Below are 10,853 nucleotides of genomic sequence, written 5' to 3'. Positions count from 1 at the left end.
TAAGAAAACAGTTTTGGACATTCTCAAACTCTTTCCAAGTAGACTTTGAGATGCTCTCACCCCACACTTCAACTCCATAAAGAAGAACCGGCGTCACCAATGCATCAAAAAGGTACTTCTTGAGAACCCAACTCTTGATGTTTCCCGCATTACACATGTTCTCAAATGCATAATATGCTCTCTTTCCCGCTTCCAAACGACGCATAGCACATTCATACCACGTGATTGGATGGAACCTCAAGGCCAAGGTACTTAAAGCTCTCAACAACTTCAAGTGTCTCACTATTGTACACAATGCATGGCTTCTCCTTATGGTGGTTGGTTTTCACAAGCATAACCTTTGTTTTGGATTCATTCACAATCAGCCCACTATGCAAGCAAAAGTTATCAAGGACAACCATAAGCTTTTGTGCATGCTATAAGCACTACATCATCCGCATACAACAAAAGCATGATTATCGCATTGCAAATAGTGACCTCTTCAATTCCTTTTTCTTTCATGAAGTACCATTTGTTCAAATTTATCAATGCATAGACCGAAGAGAGTTGGTGATGGACATCCTTGTTTAACCCCAATAGTGCTTACAAATTTTTTTTGAAACTCCTCTTCCCATGCACAATTGACACATCACCTTTTCATAGAGTCGAGAAACCACAAGCATAAACTCACTTGGCACTTGGATTCCTTCCATCCTTCTCCACAAATTGTTACGTGGAATCATATCAAAGGCTTTCATAAAGTCCCCAAAACAATATTACAATTGCTTGCCTTTCAACCGACTTTTCTCCATGAGAACACATAGAGTGACAAGATAATCAATGTTGCTATGGCATCGATGAAAACCTGTTGTTCCTTTTGCACACTTGTCATTCTCTTCAGCCCAATCACTCAATTTCATTTCCATTATGCACCCAAACAACAATCAGTACCCAATATAATGCATACCATGTTGAAGTGCAAGGTTGAACATATCACACATCCACTCATGGGTAAAATCTCCCATCCATTTGATCATCTCCGGCTTGATACCTCGAAGATCTTCCGCGTGAGTGGGCAACTTTTCAAGCCCACCACATACATCCTCAATAGTAAAAAAAGAGGGCATACATGGAACTGAACCATAAAATGGTATTTTGGTTGCTCATATAATTGCCTACAGTGTGTGCACATATCCACAAGACTCGAGTTACCAAAATTCTCAACCCGCTTGCCCCTCAAGTTTCTCCAAAATCTCCCACATGTACGTGCCTTTTTTTGGAATTGAAAAAGTTGTTGCTTTACTTCCCATCTTCTTCTCTTCTTTTGAATCAATGCCTTGTATGTATGTAAATGACTTTGATAGTTGTCCTTGTCCATAGTTGCATCAAGCTTTATCAAGGACTTTCAAGCATCTTGACATTCTTTATCAAACCACCTTTTGCGTGATCTATCTTTGTTGATACCATGGAGATGCTTTATGGCAAAGCATTCTTCGGCACAAGAACAAATAACTTTCTTGAAAGCTTTCTACTTAGTTTCCAATGGTGCATCATATTGAAGCTTTGTCATCCATAACTTTTGCTCAACCATTTCAATGTACATTGGTGCCTGTTTCAAATCCATACATAGTGATAACTTCTCTTCCCTTTGGCTGAGATTATCATGATTAGTTTCTTCTCCACATGCAAGGTCATTAGATAAGGTCAGATGATCTGATTCCAAAGTCCATTGGCCAAACATAAAACTCTTTATGCGATACATGATGACTGTGGAGAGTATCGCCAATCACACTATCCCCATTATGTTTTCTACATGTAAATCCATTGGTTCCACTCCACAAAGATACACCATTGGCAATGAGAATACATATGCTACTACACAAGTGTAAAAGTAACTTTCCATAGTGATCCAACTCTTTCTCATCCATTGAAGTACGATCATACAAGTGAACTTCCTCCAACTCCCTTGAAATGTATGGCATATCAAATTGTTGAGTATCATATTGCAATGTTTTTGTTGCGAGCATTCATGTCCCCAAATACAATAACATCACCCTTCGCCTTTGAAATAAGCAATGTCCTCTTCTAAATAAAAAAATGAATGATCTTTATCCATGCAAACACAAAAGGGGGAATCATGATGAGGAATGTAGCAACTGGCTACAAAAGTGGGTGCTCTTTTTGGTGTCATGATTTTCAGCCATACATAATGTTTGTACTTGTAATCTTTCACAATTGATGCAAAATATTCTAATCATTTCTTAACCATACATGCTACCCCTCCTTGCCCTCTTCATTGCTTGAGATTCTTTGGCCATATCAATGAATGTACATTGTAATCCTCCAAGCCATTAATCCTTTGTGTATCATGCTCCCAAGTTTCAACAAGAAGTACAACATCGGCTTTTCTTGTTAGTTCATCAATGCCAACCCTCAGATTCCATGGGTATCCATTGCAATTCCAAAATCATATTTTCAATTGTAACTCGGCCTCATAGGTCGCGCATCCCTATTTGCTTGAGTGATTTGCCTCCTCCTTGGGACACATTTTCTTTGTGAGATATCTCCTTGTCTTTCTTATTCTTTTTCTCACATGCCTTGAGACGTATATTTTATTGCTTAATAGTGTGATCTTCACAAATACAAAACATTTTGTATTCCTCAAATAGATCCAACTATTATCAAGGACAATATTGTGTTTGGTCTTATCCGACATGGTGCATACAACTGGCCATTCTCCCGAGCAAGGAGCTCCTTGCTTAACCACTCTATGTGCTCCATAGACCATAACTCCGGACATGCCAAAGTGGGTTTTGAAGAAATCTTCAATAACAATGGCAATAGAAGGAGGTGTCTTTAACTTCTCTTCGAGAATTCCACAAATAACAATGTTCTTGGAACGTCACTCCCGTTCCTTCAACTCCTCCACATACACATTCTCAACATTCTTTGTTTGAGCCATAGCTTGCATGGGGGAGGACTTAGGAACCACACTTTTACCACATACATCAGCTCAAGACTTGTTTGTGCATACATTTTTTCATGTCGCATACATCCTGACTCATGGTGTCAAATTTATCCTCTTTCAATACATGGTCATGCTCTACTTTGCTCATGTGCTCCTTCACAACATTCAAGTCCACAAGAGAGCGTTTACATTCCTTAACATCCTCTTCAAGTTGCATCAAACGTGTTGTTTGCATCACAGTTGTCCTCTTGAGATTCTCATTCTCAACCACAAGAACCCTTAGCGTGCCATTCTCCATTGCAAGCGCCCGTAAGTCTTCACCTTACTTGTTTACAATCTCTTGCAACACGATACCAAGTATGCCATGATCATGATCTTTGATGTCGTTGGTTGAGTGGTTGTGTTACTATCTCCACACTTAGGAGATTTTGGATCATTTTCTACAATGGTTGTGGACCTCATTGAAGAAGAAGAACCCTTGCGATGAGTGCTATATAAATGCCTTTCATATGTTTGAAAATTTTTAACTTTACATCAATGCATAGAGGGTGTCTTACTCTTCAATTGAGGCTATAGATCACCCAAATTGGAGTTCGGATGAAGAAGTTATGATCAAAAGAGTGAACTGCTATCTACTAGGTTAAAAAAACGGCTTCACCAGAGAGAGAGAGAGAGAGAGAGAGAGAGAGAGAGAGAGAGAGAGAGAGAGAGAGAGAGAGAGAGAGAGAGAGAGAATCTGAATATTTCTACCTTTACATCAATGCATAGAGGGTGTTGTACTCTAGTTCTTTGATTGAGGCTATAGATCATCCAAATTGGAGTTCGGATGAAGAAGTTATGATCAAAAGAGTGAACTGCTATCTACTAGGTAAAAATAACGGCTGTACCAGAGAGACACACACACACACACACACACACACACACATACAGAGAGAGAGAGAGAGAGAGAGAGAGAGAGAGAGAGAGAGAGAGAGTTTGGGGGGGGATTTCGAGTTTGTGTATGTTTTCGGGGGGGGGGGGGGGGATAGAGAAAGGGGGTGAGAAAGGAGAAAAGAAGAAGGGAGAGGGAGGAAAGAAAAATCAAGAGACATAGTGTGTGTGTGTGTGTGTGTGTGTGTGTGTGTGTGTGTGAGAGAGAGAGAGAGAGAGAGAGAGAGAGAGAGAGAGAGAGAGAGAGAGAGAGAGACAGAGAGAGAGGCTACCTACTAAGAAAATTAGGGAGACAGATGGAGATAGATGGATAGAGACGATGCTACATACGATAGGTACATAGAGAGGGGGGGGGGGGGGGGGGGGGGGGGGCTTGGAGAGGAGACATCATGGGAGTGGGATCTCTCTACAGAAAGGGATGGAGGAAGAAACAATAGAGAAGGGTGTATGAGAGGGATGCAGTTAAGCAAGGTGGTGAAGAGAGAGAGAGAGAGAGAGAGAGAGAGAGAGAGAGAGAGAGAGAGGGAGGTGTGGACATGTTTATATGATAGGTATAGAAATAGATGGACATGAAGAAAAAGTTCCACAGAGAGACAGAGAGAGAGAGAGAGAGAGAGAGAGAGAGAGAGAGAGAGAGAGAGAGAGAGAGAGTACACAAGGGAGGGAGAGAAATAGAGGGAATGGGTGAGAGAAAGGAAAGAAGTAGGTTAAAATGACATGTGGAGGCCAAGAAGGCAATAGTGAATGGATGAGAGAGAGGAAAGAGGACAAGAGAGAGAGAGAGAGAGAGAGAGAGAGAGAGAGAGAGAGAGAGGTTGAAATGACACGTAGAGGCCAAAGGGAGGGAGAGAGAAGCAATGGTACATAATGGGCGGGGGACATGGCATTAGGATTGAGGGAGTGAGTGAAATTAAGGGTGGGTATGAGAGAGAGAGAGAGAGAGAGAGAGAGAGAGAGAGAGAGAGAGGAAAGAAGTTAGTGAGAAAGATGTGCGGAGGTAGGGAGGGGAAGAGAGATCAGGAGAGTGGAGGCAAGGAAAGGAAGAGAGAGAAGGAGAGTGAAGAGTAGAGGATAAAAAGGATGAGAGGCAATAGGTAGAGGTGGTGGAAGAGGAGAGGGTGGAGGAGTAGTGGGTGGCTTAAGTAGCCAAGGAGGGTGGCATTATTGGTGGCCAAGGAGGTGGTGGTAGAGGAGAGGACGGAGCAGAAGAGCTATTGGCTTTGGTGGCTAATGAGGGTGGCAATGGTGGTGCAATGGTGGCTCCCCCTGCCAATAAAAGCTCGCTTCATATCCTAACTCGTGTGTTTGAAACAAATTCAAACAATAGGATAAGAGGGACGGCGGTGTGAAAAAGCTTATCTATTTCCTTCCTTTTCCTTGAGCCTCCTTGCAGTCAAGCTTCCACTATAATAGAGCCTCCTCGCCTCTTTGTGATCGAGCTCCAACGAATGCCAATTTATGGTTCTCCTCCAAAGAGAGCTTGTGTGTGTGTGAGTGAGTGTGAAGGGGAGAGAGAGAGAGAGAGAGAGAGGGGGGGGGGGGGGGGGGGGGGGGGGGAGGTGGTGTGAGCCTTGAGAGGGAGAGATGCATGGGGGAAGCTTGGGTTTGCAAGTGCAATGGCAAGACAAAGAAGAGAGCAAGGTATGCCCAAAAACATGGTATACCTTGCTCTGTTTCTTTTTTAAGAGTGTCAGACATTACCACGGTTGTTATCTTGGATATTACCGCACCTACTATTTCCAATATTACTGTCGATATTATGGCATGTTGAAGTTTATAAACACGAAAAAAAAAATCAGAGATTGTAGGGCTATGGACTATTCAACCACCTCTCTATAAACACGAAAAAAAAAATCAGAGATTGTAGGGCTATGGACTATTCAACCACCTCTCTATAACACACTCACTTTAGTACTATTTTTAAGTTTCTTTTTTTAAAAATATTTTCTCTCTTTCTCTACGTATTACATTTTTTTCTTTAGTCTTTTCTTTCACTATTCAAAATTTAGCTTTAGTCTAATCTACTAACTATTTATTTTATGCTTGGGTTGGCAAGTAATAGTATCAATTACTTTGGCACCAAGTCTACACCATGGAGCACTTGGCATGTGGTGATCATCAACTACAACATTCCACAATGGGAGACAACCAAAAAGGGCAATATACTTCTTTCTTTGCTTGTGCTAGGGAAGTAAAAAGGGCCTAATATTTATGTCTATCTCGAGCCCCTCATCAAGGAGTTGGAGGATTTATGGAAGGGCATCTCTGTTGTCAATGTTATACTTCCAAAGGAGAAGAGAGAGTCCATTGTGAGGGGTATCCTTATACACACAATGCACAACTTTCCTAGCCTTGGAGAGATTTCAAGTATGTTATGTCATTCTTCTCATTGTTTATTATTTGAAGTTTCAAGCTTTTCTCTAACAATATGAGCGCAAAGTTTTGCACAATGGGCTCCAGTGCCTATCCTGCTTGCAGGCGATCATTGGTGAAAGAAAGGCCATATTCATTGCACAAGGAACCAAGGTAATCTATCAAAACAACCATCATTTTGTGCCTCAAAGTCATAGCAAATACAAGGCTTCAACAAATGGGAAGACCCCTCTTAAGTGTACAATGGTAGATTGGGAAAGCATTTTGGAAGAGCACTAGTAACTACAAGAGTGATCCATCCCCATCTACTCCACCAAAAGGTATCTCAAGCTGGTACTCCATATTTTTAAGGTTTCCATATTGGAAGGAGTTAAAAATACAACACCTCTTGGATCCCATGCACATATTCAAGAATGTTGCTCACATGGTTTGGGACCACATTGTGGGAAAAAGGGAAAGGGGGGGGGGGGGGGGGGGGGGGGGGGGGTGTAATTTGAGGCTTTGAAACGTCTCCTTTCATCTGCCACTCCACGTTGAGGCCCCAATGAAAAAAAATTTCTTCCTGAGGCCCCATGGATTCTAACCAAAGATGAGCTTGATCGAGTGGAGGGTTCCATTTGCCCTATCTGCATACTAATAAAATACATGAGATCACTTAAGGGATCTTTCATGAAGGCAAAGAAATTTGAAATCATTTAATATAGGGGATTGAAGTTTCATGATTGACAAAAGATCTTATAGGTAATTCTTCAATTTTTTTGTTGTCCCTCATTTAGTTTAGATATTGAATTTTGTGTATGATTAAAACAATATCTTGTCTTAATCTTTTGGCATTGTAGTTCATTTTTCCAATGAGTGTGCACATGTGGGGACAAGAAAGTGACGGAAGCTATTTTCAAACTCGGTGAATTAGTAAGGTACATCATAGCTTTATTCCAGTAAAATTTTCTATAGACACTAAATCCTTAATATGCACTTAGTGTTCTCTTGTGTGTTATCTTATGTAATATCTTGTAGATTTGTAAGCTCCAAAGAAATTGAAATAAATATATGCATGTTGCTCAAATGCTTGCTGTCGAAATAGTATGTACCGATGAGGATCCATTTTCTCGATCTGTTCTTGTTAGTCAAGTCCACCTCTAGGTTCATGTGGTTGAGAAGATAGCTATGTGAAGTAGTGCATGCACAATGGCTGTTCTTTTTGGAGAAGTTTTTAAAAACTCTCAAAGATTTTGTGTGACTACAGACCCACAGCCAGAGGCATGCATGGCTGAACTTGATGGATCATGCAAGAGACATTTGTAAACAATTTAGAGTATTTGGCTTCTATTGATCCCTCTATGATTTACATCACAATTGCCAAGTGGAAAGGAAAAATCAATCAACCTTGATATGGATCTACGGTGAGTGGTCAACAACTTTTGCATCCTCAATGGAAAGGTTATGGCCAAGTGGAAGAACTTGTGGAAAATGGCAAGGAAATACATTTGCAAGAAAAGGAAGCATGGGAGTTGCACTCATGGAGGCAAGAGGGCACCCCCGGTTCCTCGACACCCTGCATGTTTTCCAGATCTGACTAGTCCCGAGTGGATCCAAGAGAGAGTGAACAAAGAAAATACACGCAAAGAGGGCATCACCAACAAAGAATGGGAGTATGAATGAGGTTGTGTATCAAAGGTAGATTAATCATACACCTAAACATATTGTAGTTTTCACTTGATTTTATCTTTGTAATTGATTGTATACTTTTTTCTATTCTATAGTGTCTTTTCTTTACCTGTATGTGGTCAAGGGTCGACACTTTTGTACATGCCACATTGACAAGCATCGAACCACCATGGATTATGGAGTCATGGGCAAATTTGACATAATTAGTGATGAGGCTATGTACTATGGGACTATTGAAAGTGCAACTTTGACATAGATAGTGATGAGGCTATGTATTGTGGGACTATTGAAAGGATAACAAAGATTGATTTTAGAACCTTTCATACCTTCATCTTCTAGTGCAAGTGGTTTGTGAATGTGTCTAAACGGTAAGAGAATGGAATCTACGGTGGACTCTAGTGTGCACCACACAACTTAGTTTTGCCACACAGTTGTGAGCAAATGAGTGATTGAAAATTTACGTTTATTTGTTTCTACCATAATACCAATGTGACTCACTTTGACCTTATGTTCTATAGGCTATCACCACCAACCAAAACTTTGGTTCGTAGTTTCAGTAACACCTTGAGGAAGAAACATTCTTCCACTAATGAAGTGGAGACCGTCTCCGACCCTCTCTCACCTACTACTTTGGATGAGGAAGAGACTAAGGGGAGAGAGATTGATGAATCAAGTTCCATCATTGCCAATCTTAGTGAGGAAGATGATTGTCATGATGACAACGAGATGAAAGATGACGAATTCAAAGATAATGAAGCTAACCCATCTATAAAAGACAATTTAGTTTCTCTCTTTGTTGATTTAGGAGCCATGGGTTTAGATTTAGATGATGCAACTTGTAGAGATTTTTCTGAAGAGGATTCGTAAACAATTTGTATATTTTATTCTATGAGAATTTTTTGCCGTGGTATCCCTTCCTCTCTCTCTCTCTCTCTCTCTCTCTCTCTCTCTCTCTCTCTCTCTCTCTCTAACTGGATCAGGCATGCTAGTTTATGTTAATCAAATGTGTGTGCTTAATTTAATGATCAAATATCTATCAAAATTTTTAATAAAAAATATCAAATGCTCTATAATTATTTTAATAAAATAGAAAGAAGTACTCAAATTTGAATATTTTTGCTCCAAATAATTAAGCATGCTAATTTATGTTAATCATATATATGTGATTATTTTAATTCTCAAATATTTGCCATGTTCATTGTTCACTTTTTATTTTAAAAAAATCATGCTCTATCTTTTTTTTGTAAATAGAAAGAAGTATCCAAATTTGATTTAAAAAAAAGGAAATATCCAAATTTGAGTTTAAGAAAAAAAAATGGAAAGAAGTACCCAAATTAAATATTTTGGCTCCAAAGCATTGTCCGGTAATAATAGCAGGAATAAGAGCGACACTTGCACGGTAATAGCAGCTAGAAGCATGATAATACAAGCAATAACGTTTAATTTGCGAAAAAACTCCTTCTTGCCCCTTTCTCTCCTCTTTGGCCATCCATTTTGCACTCTCTCACTACAAAATGTGGTAAATATCCTCAATAAACTTTGAGAAATTTTTAAAGTGCAACGTCTAGAGGTGACCATAGTGGGTTTCTTTTTGCTTAACGAAGATGCATGAACTCCCAAGCATGAAACAAAAACCACTTATCGAGACTTGCGTGTGGAATGACTTGGTCACTTTTGATGAGTGCATGCGTGCGCGATGCGGTGCGTTCGGGGAAGGGGGAAGAGCATAAGCCGGTGTGGGTGAGCAGTCTCACAAGACTCAAGATGAGGAGCTCCTTATTCTCATATGTAATGAAGAATAAGGGTATGTACACACGTGGAGGGGCGGCCGGACATTGGACATCCGGGCGGGCAAAAGGCGGAGTGCCTTTATCCCAACAATCTCCCACTTAAAGGCGATGCACCGATAAGTGAGGCCTACTAGCTAAACTACTAGTATGTACAAGAAACTAGGTGAGAGACCCTCTCAACCTACACCCGATCACGCAATTGTATTGGCTCTAGTGGTAGGCGAGTGTGTGTACCCATGCTAGAGCCTACATGTAAATCCCGTAGACAACTCTGTATGGTCTACAAAGATTCACGAAGCATCATGCTAGTGTCAGCCACCGTACAATTGACAATCCCTGCTGCAAATTCTCCCACTACAGCTGCTAGGTTGGGCCCTGACAATAACAAGTCGAACATGAGACACCCGAACGCTGACAAAATCTACGCAAGAGTGGTTGTACTCACCTCCCCTGCGCTATTTGAAAAACTGCATCCTCAGGACTACCCATCGTGTATGGATGTGTCAACACTGACACTAGGGAAGCTATGTCCCTCTCACCCATAGGCAAAATTGTGCATCCTGGCACCAACTCATCAGCCTCTAACATGAGCATGTCAAAAAACTCCATATCTGTCAGCTCTGTCTGTGTCTCTAGGGAGCAGACCTACTCTACCTCTGCCTGCACAAAGTCTGACAACACTTGCTGTGTCTCACTAGAGCACTGTCGCTCTATCTCTGTCTCTATAGAGTCTACTAGCATGTCCTCCACAGCTAAGTGCTATGTCTCCTGAGCATGATGGGGATCACTAGTGAAAAAGACACATCTCATTTCTCACTCAAAGCATGCTAGCAACAAAATCGAGACTACGATGTCTCGAACCTGAGACACATGCATAGGATATACTAGGCCGCTAGGATATGCCACATGCATAGTGAATCGCAATGCATCTGGAAAGACTAGTCTCTAAGCAGTACCTGACATCCAAAAGCTGCCAGCTGTCTCATTGAGATCAAGCTCTGTCTCAGCTAAGGAACATAGCGCACATGTCGTAGTGTGTATGACGAACCATTAGGCAATGACAAACAAACATCTCCTGCGCCCTCTATGTCAAACGCCGAACTATCAAAGCGAAGTGCACACACCAAGTCTCCCACTAGAAAATG

The sequence above is a fragment of the Adiantum capillus-veneris genome, chromosome 6 (assembly GCF_014529385.1).
Source record: "Adiantum capillus-veneris isolate H3 chromosome 6, ASM1452938v2, whole genome shotgun sequence".
NCBI lineage: Eukaryota > Viridiplantae > Streptophyta > Polypodiopsida > Polypodiales > Pteridaceae > Adiantum > Adiantum capillus-veneris.
This window is presented reverse-complemented; position numbering follows the sequence as displayed.